The sequence below is a fragment of the Ranitomeya imitator genome, chromosome 6, assembly GCF_032444005.1.
Source record: "Ranitomeya imitator isolate aRanImi1 chromosome 6, aRanImi1.pri, whole genome shotgun sequence".
Taxonomy (NCBI): domain Eukaryota; kingdom Metazoa; phylum Chordata; class Amphibia; order Anura; family Dendrobatidae; genus Ranitomeya; species Ranitomeya imitator.
In genome coordinates this window covers 501,879,522-501,890,605 of record NC_091287.1, presented here as the reverse complement: position 1 = coordinate 501,890,605, position 11,084 = coordinate 501,879,522, and the positions used below count along the sequence as shown (strand labels likewise).

The 11,084-nt window shown below is 44.4% G+C and overlaps 1 pseudogene; it reads left to right on the top strand.

Moving 5' to 3' along the window:
- Positions 1–416: 416 nt before the first annotated feature.
- On the top strand, positions 417–4,544 carry LOC138643440 (tigger transposable element-derived protein 1-like; annotated as a pseudogene).
- Positions 4,545–11,084: the final 6,540 nt, after the last annotated feature.

The following is an 11,084-nucleotide window of genomic DNA, read 5'->3' as shown; positions in this document are numbered from 1 at the left end:
GTGTGTATTTACAATGATGTATTTACAATGATGGTCCAGCCATCTTCAGGGAGTGGGGGGTAGATGGAGATACTGAATGGGCTACACACACACAAACATAAAATGACTTTGATTAGTGAACGTGATAGGCCGCTCTGAACAAATGAGTTTTGAGCGAGCTCCTAAAACTATGAAAGTTGTGGATGGTCCTAATATCTTGGGGTAGAGCATCCCAGAGGATTGGCGCAGCACGGGAGAAGTCTTGGAGTCGGGAGTGGGAGGTACGGATTAGTGCAGAGGTTAGTCGAAAGTCATTTGCAGAGCGCAGTGGTCGGCTAGGCCGATAGACAGAAATGAGGGAGGAGATGTAAGGGGGTGCCGCACAGTGGAGAGCTTTGTGGGTGAGAACAAGTACTTTGAATTGTATCCTGTAATGAATGGGCAGCCAGTGTAACAACTGGCGAAGAGCGGACACGTCCGAGTAACGATTAGCCAGATGGACAACCCTGGCTGCCGCATTAAGGATAGACTGGAGAGGGGAAAGTCGCGTGAGGGGGAGGCCAATTAATAGAGCGTTGCAGTAGTACAGGCGGGAGTGGATCAGGGCGACAGTGAGAGTTTTTGTTGTCTCCATGGTGAGAAAAGGGTGGATTCTAGAGATGTTCTTTAGGTGTAAGCGGCACGAGTGGGCAAGAGATTGTATGTGGGAGGTGAAGGAGAGCTCAGAGTCAAACATAACACACAGACAGCACGCCTGCTGCCGGGGTGTTATTATGGTGCCACCCACAGAGAGGGAAATGTCAGATTTAGGGAGGTTAGTAGAAGGCGGGAGCAGAAGAAGTTCAGTTTTGGAGAGGTTGAGTTTCAGATAGAGAGCGGACATGATGTCAGAGACTGCGGACAGACAGTCAGTGGCGTTCTGTAGTACAGCAGGAGTAAGGTCAGGGGATGACGTATGGTGTCAATATGATCATTACATCACTAGATGAATTCATTGAGAGGTGTATATTGTAAAATGGGTCACTTCTGTTCTTCTGTTGTTCGGGTTCTGCAGTTCTGTTACCTCAGGGGCTCTCCCAGTGGATAATGGTATCCACAAACCATAACAGCAAAATCTTCACTATAATTTGGCACTCCTTTCTTCTGAGCTTTGCGCTGTGCCTCACAAGTAGTTTTCGACCACTTATGCGGTATTGGCGAACTCAAAAGAAGTTGCGTAATAAATTGTACTACTTGCTTTCTCCTTTTGAAAACTTCAAACCAACATTGTAGTGGAAAAAATGGTAATATTTCACTAAGCAAAATATTATACAAATCTGTGAATTGCCTGAAGGTGAATAATACTCTCTACACCCTTAGATTCATTCCTTGAGAGGTGTAGTTTCCAAAATGGGATCACTTGTGGGGGTTTCTACTGTTTTAGCATGTCAAGAGTTCTTCAAATGTGACATGGTGTCCACAACCTATTCTAGCCAAAATTGCCTTGTAGTGCACCCAAACAGAAGCTTTTCACCACATGTGAGGTATTGGCGTACTCAGAAGAAATTGCACAATAAACTGTATGCTCCATTTTTTCTTGTTACCCTTATGAAAATAAAAAAATTGGGGTTAAAATAACATTTTTGTGAGGAAAATATTTTTTAATTTTCATGGCTCAACATTATAAAATTCTGTGAACGTTCAAGGTGCTCACCACAAATCTAGATAAATTCCTTTAGGGGTATAGTTTCCAAAATGGTATTTCTTGTGTGGAGTTGCCACTGTTTAGGCACATCAAGGGCTCTCCAAACATGACATGGCGTCCTCTATCGATTCCAGACAATTTTGCATTCAAAAAGTCAGATGGCACTCCTTCCTTCCAAGCCCAGCTGTGCACCCAAACAGCAGTTTCCCCCCACATATTGGGTATCTTCATACTCAGGAGAAATTGCACAACAAATTTTATGGTGCCTTTTCTCCTGTTACCTTTGTGAAAATGCAAAATTTGTGGCTAAAATGGGAAAAAGCAAAACTTTCATTTTTTCCATTCCACATTGCTTTCATTCCTGTGATGCACCTGAAGGGTTAATGATTATAGTGATGAGGGAATAGCATTGTTGCTCAGGTCTCCCCGAGCACGCTCAGGTGATCTCCTATTTGTTAGTGCTCGGAGATTTAGTTTTCGTCTCGCCTCTGCTGCATGATTTACGGCTACTGGACAGCCTGAATACATGTGGGAATTCCCTAACAGACAACCCCCACATGTATTCAGCCTGTCTACCAGCCGTAAATCATGCAGCTGAGGCACCAAAACTAAATCTCTGATCACTAACAAATACTTGGAGATCATCCGAGCATGCTCGGGGAAACCCGAGCAACAATGCTATTCGCTCCTCACTATTAATGAACTTCTTGGATGTGGTTTTGAGCAGTTTGATGGGTCAGTTTTTAGAATGGTATTATTTTTGGGTATTTTATGTCTTATAGGCCCCTTAAAGTCACTTCAAATGTGATGTGGTCCCTAAAAATATTGGTTTTGTAACTGTTGGAAAAATGAGAAATTGATGATCAAGTTTTAACCATTCTAATTTCCCCCCCAAAAAATTATATTTCAAAAATTGTGCTGATGTAGACATGTGGTAAATGTTATTAACTATTTTACAACCTCCCTACCAATTTAAAGAAGGTCTATACTTATATAATTACACTATACCACTGTTGCTAACCTAAAATACACAATGCAAAGAACAATATTACCAAAATAACTACTATACAGTTAGTCCTCGGTTTACGACGGTCTCGGGTTACGTCGTTTCGTCTTTACAACGCTTTATACTACGCCTCATTCCGACTTACGCGGTTTTGCGTCGTAAGTCGAACTACGTGCAGCGTCGGAACAATAGAGTCCAGTACTGTACACTGTACCCGGTTACAGGAGGAAAACGAGTCTCCTGCACGCCATAACACCCTTCATTATGGCTCTCAAGCATAAGCTAGACTCATCTGATACCAGTGCAAAGAAAAGGAAGGCCATCACCATGGAGGTGAAAGTGGATATCATAAGGCGATCTGATAAGGGGGAAACACCAACAGAAATTGGCAGGTCATTAAGACTTAGTCGTTCGACTGTCGCCACGATTATCAAGGATAAAGATCGTATCCTTGAACATGTGAAAGGATCTGCTCCTATGAAAGCGACAGTGATAACAAAGCAGCGTATTGGGCTTATTATTGAGATGGAAAGATTACTGGTGCTTTGGTTGGAAGACCAAAATCAACACCGTATCCCTGTGAGCCTTATGGTTATTCAGGAGAAGGCTAGGCGACTGTTTGAAGCGTTGAAAAGAGAAAAGGGGGAAGGAAGTGAAAGTGAAGAATTTGTGGCGAGTAGGGGTTGGTTTATGAGGTTAAAGGATCGTGCCAATTTCCATAACATTAAAGTGCAAGGTGAAGCTGCTAGTGCTGATGAGAAAGCAGCAACTGAGTTTCCTAAAGCATTGGCTGAGATAACTGAGGGTGGTTACTGTGCTCAACAAGTGTTCAACGTGGATGAGACAGGCTTGTTTTGGAAACGTTTGCCTAACCGTACGTACATCGCCAAGGAGGAGAAGTCAGCACCAGGTCATAAAGTTGGCAAGGAGAGACTGACTTGGCTTCTTGGGGGCAATGCTGCTGGCGACTACAAACTGAAGCCCATGCTGGTGTATCAGGCTGAGAATCCAAGGGCACTCAAGGGCATTTCAAAGGGTCAACTACCAGTCATCTAGAAGTCTACTAGGAAGGCATGGGTGACACTTGCAGTGTTTGATGATTGGTTCACCAACCATTTTGTGCCAGGCGTGGAGCGGTATTGTACTTCTAAGGATATCCCCTTTAAGGTGTTGCTAATTCTGGACAATGCCCCTGGACACCCTGCCCATCTGGATGACTTTAACCCTAATGTCAAGGTGGTTTACCTTCCACCTAATACCACTGCCCTAATACAGCCTATGGACCAAGGAGTCATTGCTACATTCAAGGCCTACTACCTCCGAAGGGTCATTGGTAATGCTTTAGCAGCAACTGAAAAGAATAAGGACTTGACTCTAAAGGACTTTTGGAAAACATACAACATCCTTGATGCTGTGAATAACATTGCTGATTCCTGGGATGAGGTTAAGCAGACTAGTATGAATGGTGTGTAGAAAAAACTGTGTCCCCAGTTTGTGAATGATGTCACAGAGATCCAAGAGTCAGTGACTAGTGTCATAAAGAACGTTGTTGTTATGAGTAGGACAATGAATCTGGAGGTGGAGGAGGATGATGTCACAAAGCTACTGGCATCTCATGGACAGGAGTTATCTGCTGAGGACCTTATTCAACTGGAGAAGCAGATGATTGAGGAAGAAGAAGACATACCAACCCCAGAATTTAAAAGATTTACAAGGCAGGGCTTGGCAGGAGGTTTTGCCCTGATACAGGAAAGGTTGTCAAGGTTTGAGGCTGAGGATCCCAACATGGAAAGGTACACTAGGGTTGCCAGAGGAGTCATGGATTCGGTGTTACAAGGAGATCTTGGAGAAGAAGATGGTCTCCTTCCAAACTAACTTGCAGCAGTACTTCAAGAAGGTAGAGATGCCTGCAACAGATCCTGCAACAGATCCTGTACCTGTACCCTCTACCTCACCAGCCCCTCTTGACTCACCTGCCCCTCTTGACTCACCTGCCCCAGTATCTCCAGCACCTTCTGCAGCTTCCTCCCAATAAGCCTGTTATCTCTTTGGAATTGTTATCTTTGTTTATTACAGTACACTGTTTATTACTGTTACAGCACTTACAGTACAGTATTTAATTATTAAACGTACTGTACTGCACAATATTTTACTGTACCTATGTTTATTGATAATTATGAAGGGTACTGTTAGGATAGGTGTTTGGATAGGCTAAGTGTTTGCAGTACTGTACTGTTATTGTAAAGTACTGTATAAACGTATGGTCCGACTTACGTCGAAATTCGGTTTACGACACCGCGTAAGAACGGATCAACGTCGTAAGTCGAAGACTACCTGTACAAGGTCCATGTGTTATCTGTACACTGACAATATACACTATATACTATATACAGAGGTCCTGTGTACAATATCACCAGTGATCACGGTATTACTTTTACACTGACACTATATACAGAGCTCCTGTGTATATTGTCACTGGTGATCAATGTATTACCTGTACACAGACACTATATACAGAGCTTTTGTGTATAATGCCACTGGTGATTGCTTTATTATGTGTACACTGACACTATATACAGAGCTCCTGTGTATAATGTCACTGGTGATCACTGTATTACCTGCACATAGAGACTATATGCAGAGCTTCTGTGTATAATGTCACTGATCACTATATTACCTGTACACAGACACTATATACAGAGCTTCTGTGTATAATGTCACTGATCACTGTATTACCTGTACATAGACACTATATACAGAGCTCCTGTGTATAATGTCACTGGTGATCCCTAACAGTGCCAGAGGCGTAGCTAGGGTTTTGGTTCAGGGGGGGAGAATCTTCTGAGTGGGCCACTAACTAGGTACTCTTGATTATAACTGGATTACGCACCCTAATAGTGGAGAACCTTAGCAGATGACCGTGCTGTTGCTGAAAATAATCTCTACATAAAGGCCACTATTGACATTATCGCCATATGGTCAGTGGTAGATACCAGTCCTACAGAAGATATAAGAGATTACAGCACAGTTACAAATAATGACTTACTGCTGACGTTCTTTCTAATGGAGTCATTCACTTTTCATGTCTTTTCCACCTGGCCCGGACTGACATGACAACTTTTTCCACCCAGGACTTGGCTGCAGAGAATACATCAAAGACAAATTTCACATCTCACATTTTCAGCACTGTCACCAATGGGACTATTCCCAACCTGCTCAACCTCCTCATCCTGCTGATACCCCAATGCTTAGCTGCTGCTGCCATATGTGCTCCTATTACTGCACCTGCTGTGTAGTTCTCTGTGCCTTCTAAATTCTAAAGCAACCCTCCAGAATATGCAGGGTGGGCCATTTATATGGATATACCTAAATAAAATGGTAATGGTTGGTGATATCAACTCCCTGTTTGTGGCACATTAGTATGTGGGAGGGGGAAAACTTTTAAAGATGGGTGGCGACCATGGCGGCCACTTTGAACTTGGCCATTTTGGATCCAACTTTATTTTTTTCAATGAGAAGAGGGTCATGTGACACATCAAACTTATTGAGAATTTCACAAGAAAAACAACGGTGTGCTTGGGTTTAACTTAACTTTATTGTTTCATGAGTTATTTACAAGTTCATGACCACTTCCAAAAAGGTGTTCAAAGTGCTGCCCATTGTGTTGGATTGTCAATGCAACCCTCTTCTCCCACTCTTGACACACTGATATCAACACCGCAGAAGAAATGCTAGCACAGGCTTCCAGGATCCGTTGTTTCAGATGCTGCACATCTCGTATCTTCACAGTAAAGACAATTTCCTTCCGATGACCCCAAAGATAAAAGTCTAAGGGGGTCAGATCGGGAGACCTTGGTGGCCATTGAACTGGCCCACGATGACCAATCCACTTTCCAGGCCACCAAGGTCTCCCGATCTGGCCTCCTTAGAATTTTATCCTTGATTGTCACAAGCCATCAAAGAACTGCTTAAATTTTTCCGCCAGAAGTAGTGTGAAAGGCTGGTGGAAAGCATGCCAAGACACATGAAAGCTGTGATTAAAAATCATGGTTATTCCACAAAATATTGATTTCTGAACTCTTCCTGAGTTATAACATTAGTATTGTTGTTTCTCCATGATTATGAACTTGCTTTCTTTGCATTATTTGAGGTCTGAAAGCACTGTTTTGTTTTGTAATTTTGACCACTTCTTTTCAGAAAAAAATACTAAATGTATTGCTTGGAAATTCGAAAACATGTTGTCAGTAGTTTAAAGAATAAATGAAAAATGTAAATCTTACTCAAAAATATACCTGTAAAGAGAAAAATCAGACAAACTGAAAATTTTGCACTGGTCTCTTAATTTTTGCCAGAGCTGTACAACTGGACTGAGCCTGCACTGTAATGCAGGCTCAGCCTTTGAGCCCGCTTCGTACACCCGCTCCCAACTTGTACCGTACATGATGAAAGTCGGGAAGGAGTTAATTTGAACATGATACCTTATAACAGATGTGATTACGGGCTGGTTTTGTGCTGGATAAGTTAGGGGCTTTATTGGTAACATTTTTTTTGATCGTTTTCAGTAAAAGACTGGATCACATTCTTGTGTTCTACGCTGATCACTTACATCGGAGATTCAGTGTGAACCCAACAATAATGTGGTTCGGATGAAACCCTCGACAGAACCACCCACCATAATGAGGCAGATGGGGACACTTTTGAGTCCGTTTAGCTTCTGTTTCAGTGGTGAGCTCTGCTCACTGAGAAAGGAGCACATCCTCCTGTGTGCAGGGCAGCCGGGCTCCTCTCCCACCACAGCGAAGGAAAGTTAGTCACAGGCATGGATCACGGCAGTGGTGCGGCAGCAGTCAGTGAACAGGCAGAGTAACTTTCACCTGACTCACTGTCACCCCCACTGCAATTTGGCCGGAGATATGGGGCCGGGGGAAAACCGTTTGGCCCCGGACCTTTGATGCTAGTGACGCCCTTGCCCAAGTGTATTTACATAAGCAATCCAATTCTCTTGAATGAGAGAATTTACGCTCTTGTGACCCCGGCCTAAGTGTGATTGTTGGTGGGTACACACTAGCACGGTCACTTAATAGTCTGTTTAGGCAGTTGCAATGCCCTTTCTACAGTTGGAAATTGACTGTGAAAAATGAAAGCTAAAATTTAATTCAATGCTATGGACAAAAAATAACTAGGCCTTAGTGGCCATAGCAACCAATCACATCTTAGGTTTCATACTGTAAAGCAGTGCTCCCCAACTCCGATCCTCAAGAGCCACCAACAGGTCATGTATTCAGGATTTCCAGGTGATGCAATGATCACCTGGGCAATACTAAGGAAATCCTGAAAACATGACCTGTTGGTGGCTCTTGAGGACCCGAGTTGGGAAACACTGCTGTAAAGTGTAACCGTCGCTTTAATTTTTCTTTCAGAACTCAATCGTACATGTGAAAATAAGGAACTTAGTAATGTGTTATCAAAGAAAACTGCTCCTTTCTCCTCCTAGACTGATCTTTCAATCTTAATTCAGGGGCAAAATCTGTATTCAGTGAAGACTAGAGTTGAGCGACCTTGACCTTTTTAGAGTCGAGCCGGGTTTCGCGAAACCCGACTATCTCAAAAGTCGGGTCGAGTGAAATCGGCCGATTATGACGTAAAGTCGGGATCGACCGAAACACGAAACCCAATGCAAGTCAATGGGGCAGCATAGTCGGCAGTGAGTGGGGGCCAGGAAAACACCTAGAGTGCCCATTTTAATGTCAAAACCATCCATTCTTCTTAATGAAGCTTGTCAAGCGTAATTTACCTTATAATAATTGGAAGGCATTTGAAATTGGGGGTCATTTGGCTAAAGTTGTGGTGGGTAGGGCTGGTTCAAGTAATTAGTGGGCCCAGGAAATCTGGACCACGTCACGGCAGTGGAGCAGGGAGAGGTAAGTATTTCAACTTTGCAAGTGCTGTGAACCTGAGCAAGCAGGGGGGGCCCACTCGTTGGCATTGGCACTGGCACAGGGCCCCTCAAAGTACAGCGGTGTGTTTGCACGGCGGAGGCGCCTCCCACCGGCAGCAACACTTTTGCGTACCATGAGAGGCCCTGTGCCAGTGACGTCGCCAACTAGTATTCCTCCCCCCACCTGATGAAGGAACCTGCACTTTCATCTGCACCTTCCTGTTTGTCCCCGTGTAAGGTGGTATGGTATGCGGGAAGGGGGACCTGACTTTCAGCAGGGTCACAATCTTGCAGTGTAGCGTGCACGGGAAATGTTGCGTTATGGGTCAATGTACCAGCAGACTCATCTATCACTGGCTGGGCAATGGGCAGGATGAGGAGGAAACACAGATATAGGCCCAAAGAATAAAGTGGGCTAAATGCAGTTCAAAATTGGTAACACAGGACTAATCAGGGGGCATTGCAGTGGAGGACAACTGGAATGAGAGGCTGACACAGAGAGTAGGCCCAAATCAGTAAGTAGTCGAAATGCAGTTCAAAATTGGCAACAGTAGTAAACAGGCGGCACAGCTTTGTTCAGTGGAGGAGAACAGCAAGGAGTGGCAGACACCGATAGTAGGCCCCAACCCAACTAGTAGGCCAAATGCAGTCTAACATTAACAACTACTTAAAGAGCGCCTGAAAACGGAATTTCAGGACAGGAAACCAGGAGAACAGCAAGGAGCGGCAGACACCGATAGTAGGCCCCAAACCAACTAGTACGCCAAATGCAGTTGTTCTTTTTAACCACAATTTAATGAGAGCCTGAAGATAGAAGTTCAGGAAAGGCAACCTGGAGAACACCTTGGAGTGGAACACACCATATCTCTACACCCCATACCCAATTTGTAGGCCTAATGCAGCGTAGTTTCCAACAACTACTAAACGAGAGCCGGAAGATCGAAGCTCAGGAAAGGCAACCTGGAGAACACCTTGGAGTGGAACACACCATCTCTCTACACCCCATACCCAATTTGTAGGCCCAATGCAGCGTAGTTTCCAACAACTACTAAACGAGAGCCGGAAGATCGAAGCAATGGAGAGGAAACCTGGGGAACACCTTGGAGTGTAACACACCATCTCTCTACACCCCATACCCAATTTGTAGGCCTAATGCAGCGTAGTTTCCAACAACTACTAAACGAGAGCCGGAAGATCGAAGCAATGGAGAGGAAACCTGGGGAACACCTTGGAGTGTAACACACCATCACTCTACACCCCATACCCAATTTGTAGGCCTAATGCAGCGTAGTTTCCAACAACTACTAAACGAGAGCCGGAAGATCGAAGCAATGGAGAGGAAACCTGGGGAACACCTTGGAGTGTAACACACCATCTCTCTACACCCCATACCCAATTTGTAGGCCTAATGCAGCGTAGTTTCCAACAACTACTAAACGAGAGCCGGAAGATCGAAGCAATGGAGAGGAAACCTGGGGAACACCTTGGAGTGTAACACACCATCTCTCTACACCCCATACCCAATTTGTAGGCCTAATGCAGCGTAGTTTCCAACAACTACTAAACGAGAGCCGGAAGATCGAAGCAATGGAGAGGAAACCTGGGGAACACCTTGGAGTGGAACACACCATCTCTCTACAGTGGAACACACCATCTCTCTACACCCCATACCCAATTTGTAGGCCTAATGCAGCGTAGTTTCCAACAACTACTAAACGAGAGCCGGAAGATCGAAGCAATGGAGAGGAAACCTGGGGAACACCTTGGAGTGTAACACACCATCTCTCTACACCCCATACCCAATTTGTAGGCCTAATGCAGCGTAGTTTCCAACAACTACTAAACGAGAGCCGGAAGATCGAAGCAATGGAGAGGAAACCTGGGGAACACCTTGGAGTGGAACACACCATCTCTCTACAGTGGAACACACCATCTCTCTACACCCCATACCCAATTTGTAGGCCTAATGCAGCGTAGTTTCCAACAACTACTAAACGAGAGCCGGAAGATCGAAGCTCAGGAAAGGCAACCTGGGGAACACCTTGGAGTGGAACACACCATCTCTCTACACCCCATACCCAATTTGTAGGCCCAATGCAGCGTAGTTTCCAACAACTACTAAACGAGAGCCGGAAGATCGAAGCTCAGGAAAGGCAACCTGGGGAACACCTTGGAGTGTAACAAACCCTCTCTCTACACCACGGAAGGGCTGATTCTTAGGAAGGAAGGCTGTCGGAAAGAAGCAGGGCGCGTCCGAGGGTGATTATATTCTTATTAGGTATATACTCACCCTCGGACGCGCCCTGCTTCTTTATTTGTAATGAATGTTTATTTGCAATGTGGTTTTGACTTACTCTATTTTTTTGGTAAATAATGATTTTATTATTTTCATTGTTTTGCATCTTCTTGGCAATAATATAAAGAAGACGCGACAGGACAACACTCGGTGGATGCCATATCTGTGTTTAAAATTGAAA